We start from the raw sequence: 12,378 nt of genomic DNA, 5'->3' as shown, positions 1-12,378 counted from the left end.
CAAAAAGAGGAGGGGAACAGAGAAAAGCTAGAAAACAAGGAGGGTAGCCAAGGATGCAGGGGACCAAAGTAACCCTCCCCTTCACATGCCCCCGCTCCCAGGTGAGAGAAACAGCAGGCTCAGAAACTCCTGCCAGGTGACCCAGCATCCCCGTTTGTCCAGGACTGTCCTGATTTTAGCACCAAAAGTCCTGCATTCCCAGAAACCCCTCAGTCCCAGGTAAATGGGACCGTTGGTCACCCTGCGTGCCCCTGCATTGAATTCCAGCTCCTCTTCCCCCCACCGCCCGCCACCCCCCTAAGCCTGCTCAGAACAATCTTGGTTAGGCCCTCAGGCTCTTGGCTACCACTTACCCTCTTCAGAAGGTACCAGCAAGAACAGGGCAGTTCAGGCCCCAGCTTGGCCGACCAGTGCCTCTGGGAGTCCCTTGTGTTCCAGAGGACAGGAATGGCTTCCCAAGCTCTGAGGCACAGGCTTTACCAAGCTCTCCAGGGGCCGGCAGATGTGGCGCCTAATTTCCCCAGCGCTAATCCCTCAGAGTGCCTGCTGCCATGGGGATTAGCTTCTGGGGTCCCCGAGCAGCGAGGAAGCAGGGGAGAGCTGTCAGGGAACATTGGGTAACACCGTGTGACCTGAGTGCTCCAGGCTGGTGAAGAAAGGAACGCTCTCTCCAAAATGAGTCTCTGCCAAACCCAGTGTGGACAAGGGATGTCAGGAGGCCACCAGGGTCACTTCCAGCTGGGAAGGGAAAGGAGAGAGATTTCCAGGCTTGGTCTGACCCCACACAAGCTCCTCAGGCACCTCTGAGGAACCCAGAGCTCCAAGGAACCAGTTTGAAGACCACTGGGGTCAGCCTAGTTGTGAAACATTCAGGTAACCTGGGTTCAAATATTAGTCTGTCACTGCCAGTGTGAGCCTGTGTGACCAGGGATCATAACCTCTTTGCCTCACATCTATAAAGTGGGGACAATAATACCACCTTGGTTAGTGTGCAGGTTAAATGGAATGTGCTCATGAAGCAGGCAGCCCAGAACCTGGCACCCAGTAAGTGCTCCATAAAGTTTGGCTTCTTATTATGGACTTGGCATTTTTTTTTTTTTTTAAGACAAGGTCAGCTGGGTATGGTGGCTCATGCCTGTAATCCCAGCACTTTGGGAGGCCAAGGCAGGAGGATGGCCTGAACCTAGGCGTTTGACACCAGCCTGGGCAATATAGTGAGATCTCGTCTCTACAAAAAATTTAAAAATAGCCAAGTGTGATGGCGTTGCCCTGTAGTCCCAGCTACTCTGGAGGTTGAAGCTGAAGCATTGCTTGAACCTGGGAGGTGAAGGCTGCAGTGAGCCGAGATGAGATTATGTCAGTGCGTTCCATCCTGGATGACAGAGTGAGACTGTCAAAAAAAAAAAAAAAAAAAAAGTCATGCTCTGTCACCTAGGCTAGAGTGCAGTGGTGCAATCAAAACTCACTGCAGCCTCCAACTCCTGAGCTCAAGTAATCCTCCTGCCTCAGCCTCCTGAGTATCTGAGACTACAGGCAGGCAACACTATGCCCAGCTAATTATTATTTTTTAATTGCTTTTGGTACAGATGGGGGTCTCCCTTTTTTGCCCAAGCTAGTCTTAAACTCTTGGCCTCAAGCGATCCTCCCATCTCTGCCTCCCAAAGTGCTGGGATTATAGGTGTAAACCGAAAATAAAATTCTAAGGCCCCCAACCACCTGTGAATGAACTTCCTTCTCAGCCAGGGCACTCTTAACGTAACCTGAAAGATCAAAAGACTGGTTTAAGCCCTGATGGGAAGTAAGGGTCAGACGTGCCTCATCATACTTCTCCAGCATAACATCACATAACAAAGAAAGAAAGAAATCAAAATAATTTAACCCCAAATATGTTTCCTTGTTGTATCTCGAAATTGCCCTGCAAAGTTTGTCTCTTGTGGGAAAAATCTGCATTCTGTAGAGAATCCTCTTCCTTTTCCATTTCCAGACCCAGGAGATAATCAACACTCAGGAACCCTTTTAAGTCCCATAAGAAAACATTGTATAACCTATTCTCTCTGAAGCCTGCTAGCTATAAGCTTCCTCTGCACAATAAAACTTTGGTCTCCCCAATCTTTTAACCCAAACATTTCCTTTCTATCAATCTCAGTTCCTCAAACTCAACCAATTGTCAACTAGAACATTTTTAAGTTTACCTATAGCCTGGAAGCCCCCACATCGAGCTGTCCCACTTTTCTAAACCAAACCAATGTACATCTTAAATGTATTTGATTGATGTCTCATGCCTCCCTAAAATGTATAAAACCAGCCAGGCGCGGTGGCTCACGCCTGTAATCCTAGCACTTTGGGAGGCAGAGGCGGGCAGACTGCCTGAGGTCAGGAGTTCAAGATCAGCCTGGGCAACATGGCAAAACCCCATCTCTATTAAAAATACAAAACATTACCTGGGCATGGTAGTGTGCGCCTGTAATCCCAGCTACTTGGGAGGCTGAGGCAGGAGAATCACTTGAACCCGAGAGGCAGAGGTTGCAGTGAGCTGAGATCATGCCACTGCTCTCCAGCCTGGGCAACAGAGCAAGACTGTTTAAATAAAAAAAAAAAAAAGCTGTACCCCAACCACCTTGGGCACACAATCTCAGGACCTCCTGAGGGCTGTGTCACGGGCCATTGGTCACTCACATTTAGCTAATATTTCTCTTCAAGTATTTTACAGAGTTTTGATTCTTTTGGTCGACATAGGTGTGAGCCACCACTCCCAGCCATGACCTGACTTTCATGTCAAACTTCTACCTGGCCTCTGTGGCAGGTATCAGATCTCTCTCTGTGAACAATCTAGAAGATTTTCTATTGATTTTAGTTGATACAAAAGATAAAACATATATTCCTTCTCAACATTAGATGAAGTTGCACATTGGGATTACTTGGGGAGCTCTTAAAAACCACTGGTGTCTGGGTCCCACTGCAGAGATCCCCGAGGCGCAGCTTGGATGCCGCAACCTTTGGAGGCTCCTTGGTGATTCCACTGTGTGGCCAAGGTTGAGAATCAGTGCCCCAGATCAGTGTGTGTCCCACTTACTTGTGTGTAGGAGCATCCTGGCGATTGTGTTACATGGTAGGTTCTGAGCCAGGGGGCCAGGGTGGGATCCGAGAGCCTACGTTTCTAACAAGCTCCTACGTGATGCTGAGGCTGGTGTAAGGACCACACTTTGAGGAGCGAGGCTCCTCTGCAACTCACAGATCACACCAGTCTCCACCTCATTATTTCAACAGAGCCTTGAATTACTATCTCCTTCTACTGATGCTCAGGGTCGGGGATGGATGGTGGCAAACCTTCTAGATCTTCTTCTGTAGCCCCCACAGCCAAAAATCTGAGTGATTTTGTCCAAACTCCACATTGTGTGGCTGGCAAAAGAGGCTCAAGAGGGAAAATGACTTACCAAGGTCACATAACAAGTTTACTGACAACAATTGACCTGGACTCTGGTCTTTTTCATTGCACTTGGCTGCTTCGTTAATCTTCTCTCGGCTCAGAGCTGGCAGCCCACCTCTTGGACACAGACTGCCTGTGGACAATGTACTACATACGGTCCTTAGAGCCCCCTGTGCTATGTCCTCTGGTCTCCACAATCCCAGGAGGCAGCTTCTATTCTGTCTCCATTTCACATCCAAGGAAACTGATGCTCTGGAAAGGGAAGTCTCCAGGAAGTAGCAGGGCTGGGATTGGACCCAGGAGTCCTTTCGTTCCTAGACACTGACAAGACTCCTCGGTTGCTGTGAGGGTTAAATGGAAGGTGCTCATGAAGCTGGCAGCCCAGAGAGAGCCTGGCACCTAGTAAGGGCCCCATAAAGTTCAGCTTCCTACTATGACTTGGGTTTGTTTTGTTTTGTTTTTTGAGACAAGGTCTCACTAACACTACCTAATATTAATCAGTCTACGGGCAAGGACTGTGTCTTATTCAGGTTTATGTCCCCAGACCTAGCACTCCTGGGTTCTGCAGCCCTCGCCCCCAGGACACCACCCCCTCCCTGAGAACTCCTCCCTTGCTCCTAGCCCAGTTCTGAAGGCAGCCATTTTTCACTGCAGAGACCAGCCCTGCCCCTCCTGAATTTAACTAGACGGGAACCCACAGCATGTCATACAGCACAGTGGCCCCAGGATGGCAGTAGATGCCCATGTGTAAGATCTCTGGCCCAGCCTGAGCCTCCTTTAAAGGGTAATTTACTTGCGTGTATCTCTTCCTCCAGGCCCTTGTCCACCAGGGGCTTTCCATCCACAAACCAAGATATTCCCCACAGTATCCCCATAGGGAGGAATTATGCATCATTGTTTACACACGAAAGATCACGTTCATCCTTTGCCCTTCATGGCTGCCTCCTACTCTTTGGGGAAAAATCAAAAACCTTACCTGCGTGGTCTAAACCTATCCAGTAGATGTCCTTGTGAGTCAGGCTGCAAGAGTTCAAATTCCAGCTTCCCCACTTACTATCGGTATGGCTTTGGTTGGATTTCTTGGCTTCTTTTGGACCTCAATGTGCTCATCCATAAAATGGGGTAATGAAGTAGAACCCACCTCCTTGCAGGAGGAGTGAGGATTGCATGAAATAATACACCCAAAATGTACAATCCAGCAGCAAGTGCTCAGCAAATGTTAGTCACTCTTATTACCATGAGTCTCATTGGCCTCTCCTCCTGGGAGAAAGTCGAGACCTTTAAGAAAGAAAAATGTGGGCCAGGCACGATGGCTCATGCCTGTGGCTCAGCACTTTGGGAGGCCGAGGCAGGCGGATCACTGGAGATCAGGAGTTTGAGACCAGCCTGGCCAATATGGCGAAATCCCGTCTCCACTAAAAATACAAAAATTAGCCAGGCATGGTGGTGGGCGCTTGTAGTCCCAGCTACTTGGGAGGCTAAGGCTGGAAAATCATGAACCCAGGAGGCAGAGGTTGCAGTGAGCCGAGATCATGTCATTGCACTTTAGGCTGGGCGACAGCAAGATTCTGCTGAAAGGAAGAAAGAAAGAGAGAAGAAAAGGAAGGAAGGAAGGGAGGGAGGGAGGGAGGGAGGGAGGGAGGAAGGAAGGAAGGAAGGAGGGAGGAAGGAAGGAAGGAAGGAGGGAAGGAAGGAGCAAGCTGAAAAGACATCAAATCAAAGGGCAAATTAAACTTTAAAAAGGGTCAGGCGCGGTGGCTCACGTCTGTAATCCCAACACTTTGGGAGGCCAAGGTGGGTGGATCACAAGGTCAGGAGATGGAGACCATCCTGGCTAACATGGTGAAATCCCGTCTCTACTAAAAATACAAAAAATTAGCTGCTTGTGATGGCACACGCCTGTAGTCCCAGTTACTCAGGAGGCTGAGGCAGGAGAATCGCTTGAACCCAAGAGGTGGAGGTTGCAGTGAGCCAAGATCGCGCCACTGCACTCCAGCCTGGGTGATGGAGTGAGATTTCATCTCAAAAAAAAAAAAAACTTTACAAAGGAAAATGTTCCTCCTAAAGGATATATGAAGATACTTAGCATTTTCAGCAATCAGGCTTTGATTGATTCATTGACTGATCCATTCATTCACTCGCTTACCCACTGAGTCACAAGTCATGCAACAAATGTTTACTGAAGATCTGCCATTGACTGGATCTTACTCTTGGGTGTGGGGCAAAGCAGATATAGTAACAGATATTCGTTGTCAATGCATTTTTATTGAGCACCTACTCAGTGCTAGGCACTGTTCTAGGTGCTTCAGATATATCAGTGAGCAACACAAAGGTCCCTGACCTGGTAGAGCCCACCTTCTAGCAGAGGCAACAGGATAAATAAGTTAAATGCTGCATTACAAAGTGATACATGGCCAGGTAGAGTGGCTCACGCCTGTAATCTCAGCATTTTGGGAGGCTGAAGCAGGTGGATCGCTTGAGGCCAGAAGCTCCAGACCAGCCTAGGCAACATAGGGGAGACTCTGTCTCTATACAACATTTTTTTAAAAAAACAAAATTAACCAGGCATGGTGGCACGTGCCTGTAGTCCCAGCTACTCAAGGAAGCTAATGAGCGAGTATCACTTCAGCCTGGGAGGTCGAGGCTGCATTGAACCACGAGCGAGCCACTGCAATCCAGCTAGGGTGGCAGAAGAAACCCTGTTTCCAAAAATAAAAATAAATTAAAAAATAAAAGAAAACAATATATGCCATGGTAAAATAAATAGAACTGGATAAGAGGGGTAGATTAGAGTATTAAATTGGGTGGTCAGAATGGGCCTCATTGAGAAAGAAGCATTTAGCAAATCACCCAAGGGAAGTAGGAGAGTTAGCTATATGGACAACAGAGGAATAGTGTTCATGGTAGAGGGAACAGCCAGTGCTCAGGCCTTAGGGTGGAATGTGCCTGGTGTGTTAAAAGAATAGCAAGGAAGTCAGTGGCTGGAGCAGACTAAGCAACAGGCAAAGTAGTAGGTGAGGTAGGAAAGTCAGAAGTCAGGATGGTCACGTAGAACCTTCTAGGCCACAGGAAGAACTTTGGCTCCCCTCTGAGGGAGGTGGGAGCCTTTGCAGAGTTTGAAAGCAGAGGAGTAGCATGATCTGATTCACATTTTTTTTAAGGCAGGGTCTCACTCTGTTGCCCAGGCTGGAGTGTAGTGGTATGATCATAGCTCACTGCAGCCTCAAACACCTGGGTTCAAGGGATCCTCCCACCTCAGCCTCCCAAAACGCTGGGATTACAGGCCATGACTCGTATTTTTATTTATTTTGTTTTCTTTTTTTTTTTTTTTTTTTTTGAGACAGGATCTTGCATTGTCATCCAGGCTGGAATGCAGTGGCGCAATCACAGCTCACTGCAGCTTCAACCTCCTGGGCTCAAGTGATCCTCCCACCTCAGCCTTCTGGGTAGCTGAGACTACTGGTATGCACCACTTTGCCTGGCTAATTTTTTGATTATTTGTAGAGATGGAGTCTTACTATGTTGCCCAGTCTGGTCTCAAACTCCTGGACTCAAGCCATTGTCCCACCTTGGCCTCCCAAAGTGCTGGGATTACAGGCATGAGCCACCACGCCCAGTTGATTATTTTTATTTTATCATTATTATTATTTTCTTTTCTTTTCTTTTCTTTTTTTTTTTTTTTTTGAGATGGAGGCTTGCTGTGTCACCCAGGCTGGAGTGCAGTGGCCCAATCTTGGCTTCAATTGAACCTTCCCCTCCAGGTTCAAGCGATTCTCCTGCCTCAGCCTCCCAAGTAGATGGGATTACAGGCACACACCACCACAACTGGCTAATTTTTGTATTTTTAGTAGAGATGGGATTTCACCATGTTGGCCAGGCTGGTCTCAAGCTCCTGACCTCAGGTAATCCACCCGCTTCAACCTCCCAAAGTGCCGGGATTATAGGCATGAGCCACCATGCCTAGCCGACTTATTTTTAAAGGAGCACTCTGGTTCAAGGCCACCCTGGGCAGCATAGTGAGACCTCGTTCTCTGCAAAAAATACAAAAATTATCCAGGTGTGTTGGCATACACCTGTCTCAAAAAATTTTTTTAATTATTAAAATAAAATAAAGATGCACTCTGGCTTCAGTGCTGATAACTGACTAGAGGTAAGAAGTGGGAGTGGGGAGGCCAGTTGAGACTGCCACTCTTGTTCAGGCAAGGTATGATGGTGGTGTGGACCTCAGCAGAGACAGTGGGAAAGTGTCAGATTCTGGATATACAGTTGTCCCTCTGTCTCCATGGGGACTGGTTTCAGGACCCCTCCACAGATGCTTAAGCCCTGATGTAAAATGACATAATATTTGCATATCACTGACACACATCCTCCTGTATACTTTAAATTATCTCTAGATTACTTATAACACCTAACACAATGTAAATGCTATATACTTAATGGTTATACTGTATTATTCAGGGAATAACGATGAGAAAAAAAGTCTGGGCCAGGCACACAGTGGCTCATGCCTATAATCCCGGGACTTTGGGAGGCTGAGGCAGGTGGAGATCAGGAGTTCAAGACCAGCCTGGCCAACATGGCGAAATCCCATCTCTACCGAAAATACAAAAATTAGCCAGGTGTGGTGGCAGGTGCTTGTAATCTCAGCTACTTGGGAGGCTAAGGCAGGAGAATCACTTGAACTTGGGAGGCAGAGGTTGTAGTGAGCCAAGATCAGGCCATGGCACTCTGGCCTGGGTGACAGAGCAAGACTCCATCTCAAAAAAAAAAAAAGAAAGAAAAAAAGAAAGAAAATCATTGGCATTTAGAGTGTGGGCTCAGAAAAGCCTTTACTGGAGAAACGCACAAACATTCGGTGGAAGCCGAATGAGGCATTGAGTTGTTCAACCACTCATCATCGTTCGGAGAGAGGGGCAGGAAACCAGGGCACAGCGGGAAACACCATGGAGTGTGCTCCAGAAGGGGAACCCCACCTTGCTACTCTAGTTTTTGTATAGGCAAATGTGAGGTTAGTCTTGTAAGTAAAGAAAAACAGGTCCGAACTTAGACTCGGGGGAAATTGCTTGCAGTGCTGAGGACACCTGGAGCCCCCATGGGATGTAGAAGCCAGGTAGAGTCAATTCTGCTTTTGGGAAAGACGCCCTCTCTGGAATCCATCTGCTATCTGTTTACTAGGAGCCTGGAGTGAGCCCCCAGGGGCTTCCAATACAGAGCAACTTGGTTTTCCAAGGTTTATCCCCTTACCTACAGGCTCATCAAACATAAGCATGCCCAACAGGAGTAGAAATCAACTGGGCTTATAATGGGATTTACAATGGTTGTTGGCAATGCTGGAGGAGACTCTGCAGAAGGAGGGAGACCTGGAGTCATAGTACAAAGCCCACCATGGAGGCCTGAGCCACCTGACATGGAGACCATGTGAAGTCTGAGGAAAGAGCCCAAGGCTCAGACAGAGGAGTAGCCTGGAGCCATGAGGCATGGTCCCATGGTAGCTTTGGGCTTCTGGACTTGGCCAAAGGTATTCATCGAGAAACAGCAGAGGATATTGTCCAATGCAGCTAGCTACTCTCCTGGCTGGCCAAAAAGAGTGCAAAGCTGTGTGGTTATCCAGCATGACCTGAGTTCATGATAGCTTCGCCAGTGAGAACCCTGGCTGTTCCTGTGGCAATTCCCTTCAGGATATCTGAGCCCATGTGGATTGTAGATTCTACCTATTATGGGAGGAAAATCTGCATAAAATGGTGAAATCTATGTACTGAATACCCAGGCATGTCTTGTCAAAAGCACCAGAGGCTGGGACTGGGAACATTGCTGTGCCCACAGGTCTTGGGTTATCATGAGGGCTCATATGCAGGTGGTATTCTTTCCAAAGAGAAAGCAAGGAAGGACATATATCCAGAGTACAAATCAAGTCCTGGGGTATACATAGGACTCCTCAATATTCTGCCAGTTCACCTCCACACCTTCCATGCAGGGGATGGGAATATGGTTGTGCCATTTACAGCTGTGGCCTGATTTCTCCCAACTGAATTCCCCCTGTGAACCAAAAATATCTGAGACAAGCCTCAATCACTTTAGAAAGTTTATTTTGCCAAGGTTAAGGACGCACCCATGACACAGCCTCAGGAGGTCCTGAAAACATGTGCCCAAGGTGGTCGGGGCACAGCTTGGTTGTATACATTTTAGGGAGACATGAGATATTAATCGATTATGTAAGATGTAAGTTGGTTCAGTCCAGAAAGACAGGACAACTCGAAGCAGGGAGGGGGCTTCTAGGTCATAGGTAGATAAGAGACAAACAATTACATTCTTTGGAGTTTCTGATTAGACTTTCACTGAATATACAATTACTCTGAGAGGAGCATAGAGATATAGTCACTTATGCCCTAGTCTGGCTTAGTTAAACGATAAGGCAAAGGAAGCAATCAGATATGCATTTGTCTAATGTGAGCAGAGGGATGACTTTGAGTTCTCTCTGTACTTTATTCACAAGGAATTTCCTTGTGGGCAAATTGTGAAGGAGGTATGCAGTTTTCTTTTTTTGCTGTTTGTTTGTTTGTTTTTTGAGATGGAGTCTCCCTCTGTTGCCCAGGCTGGAGTGCACTGGCACGACCTTGACTCACTGCAACGTTCACATACCAGATTCAAGCAATTCTCCCTGCCTCAGCCTCCCAAGTAGCTGGGATTACAGGCGCCTGCCATCACGTCCAGCTAATTTTTGTATTTTTAATAGAGACGGGGTTTCACCATGTTGGCCAGGCTGATCGCGCACTCCTGACCTCAGGTGATCTGCCTGCCTCAGCCTCCCAAAGTGCTGAGATTACGGGTGTGAGCTACCGTGCCTGGCCATATGTAGCTATTTAATCTTTGTAGGAATAGAATGGGAGGTGGGTTTGCCTAACAGTTCCCAGCTTGACTTTTTCCTTTGGCTTAGTGGTTTTGGGATCCCAAGATTTATTTTCCTTTCACACTCTAAAGCACAGCAGTTTGCAGCAATGGCCAGCTAGGAGCAATTCCCCTGCCGTGGTCAGAGAGTGAGACACCAACAAGGTCTCCCATAGCTGGGTATGGAGGGCAGGGGTAGTGGTGGTGATATATTCAGTACTGTAGGTTTGTGGAATGGAGCCTGGCCTAGGCAGCTGCTAGAGGCTGTTGAAGCTTTTCCTGTCCGAACCTGAAAGAACAGGTGAGAGGTTATTTACTCTTCAACACTGATCTGTTTCCTGATATCGCTTGCGTATGTTCTTGCTACATCAGCTGAGGCCTGTCATGTCCCCAGAATCAGCCAAATGATCTGTACTTTTTCTTAGAGCACTGACCTCACGGGAACCCAGCAGTTGCTATTCTGCTCTCAAAGGCAATCCCTTGAGACTGAGGATAGTGGTTGCAGAGCAGAAGGAACCTGTTGCACAGGCATAGTGACCACAGCAATGCTCTCCATTTGCAGAGGAGATGGATGGTAGGAACACTGCCCTCCTCTAGGTAAAGACAGTGTCAGAGTTGCCTGTCCACTGTGTATGTCCATCAAGTTCCCTTCAAAAGAGGGAAAAAAAAAAAAAAAAAAACAGACCCAAAGTCATGTCCACCAAGTTAGCCTCAGCTAGAGCAATGTGAACTTACCAACTAATGGGCAAAGCTAATGCTCAAAAAAGAAGGGGCAATTAGGAACAGAGGTTCTGGGGTCCTGGCACACTGAGTAGACTCTTCCCCCTCCCACGTGCCTGCAAGGAATGATGAAGCAGTGGCTGATATAGGTGCTCCCTTAACCAGCCATACTAAAGCTTGATTTTACCCGCCACCTGCAAGTGGAAAGGAGAATTCCATGTTGAAATGTAATTCAGGGCCCACAGCTGTAAACAGCATTCTATTGTCAGATTGTGTCATACCAGGAAACTCTAACACATGACAAAGATAATCATCACAGTCTTAAGAGTTTGGATGCTATCGGCCGGGCGTGGTGGCTCATGCCTGTAATCCCAGCACTTTGGGAAGCCAAGGCAGCTGGATCACAGGGTCAGGAGTTCGAGACCAGCCTGGCCAACATGGTGAAACCTCGTCTCCACTAAAAATACAAAAATTAGCTGGGTGTGGTGGCGCATGCCTGTAATCCCAGCTACTCAGGAGGCTGAGGCAGGAGAATCGCTTGAAACCAGAAGATGGAGGTTGTGGTGAGCCAAGATTGTGCCATTGCACTCCAGCCTGGGCAACAAGAGTGACACTCTATCTCAAAAAAAAAAAAAAAAAAAAAAAGAGTTCGGATGCTATCTGCTTGTTGGAAAAGAACAGCCACCTATATATCTATAGCGACGCCATGGTAATCAGAATCCGTTGCAACCAACTATCAATTTAGAATTGGTCAGATAACAAGTTATTATGCCTAGTTCACTTTGAGCCACAGGCCAATGTTGCTGGCAAGTAATGCATTCTCCATGAGCACCAGCATCTTCTTTGTAGGTCAAATGAACCCCCATTGGGCCACCTCAGACCTCCATGGGGATTTGGCTATTATAGCAGATCCAAGCATGGATCTAGTGCACCAAAGGGGATGTGATGCCCCATCATCTTGATCAGCTTTTTCATTCCAGATGCTGTCTTCGAGATGCAGTGCCTTATTGTGGTTTGTGTGTATGTCACCTGCAGATTGAGTTTGTGACTGAATTGCTGTATTTGTTTCCATGGCAGGGATTACCATATAAATAACTGGGGTCTGTCATGTCCCCAGGGATCAGTCAATGATCTGTAAAGGAAACCTGAAAGAAGACAGTCATGTAGAGGGAGGCTCCCTGGGACCCAGCCAGCCCAAAAATTGCCTAAGGTGAACCCATAGGAGGAAGCTGGGGGAGTAACCACTTCAACCTCCTCCTTCCCTCCAATCTTTTTCTAGAGATCCCCTGTTGGCCAAACCCAACTGGAAGCCACAGTGCAAGGGAGCACAATGATGTAATTCATAC

Source organism: Rhinopithecus bieti, unplaced genomic scaffold, assembly GCF_001698545.2.
Source record: "Rhinopithecus bieti isolate Rb0 unplaced genomic scaffold, ASM169854v2 scaffold_14826, whole genome shotgun sequence".
In the NCBI taxonomy this organism is placed as follows: domain Eukaryota; kingdom Metazoa; phylum Chordata; class Mammalia; order Primates; family Cercopithecidae; genus Rhinopithecus; species Rhinopithecus bieti.
Note: the sequence above shows the minus strand (reverse complement) of the source record.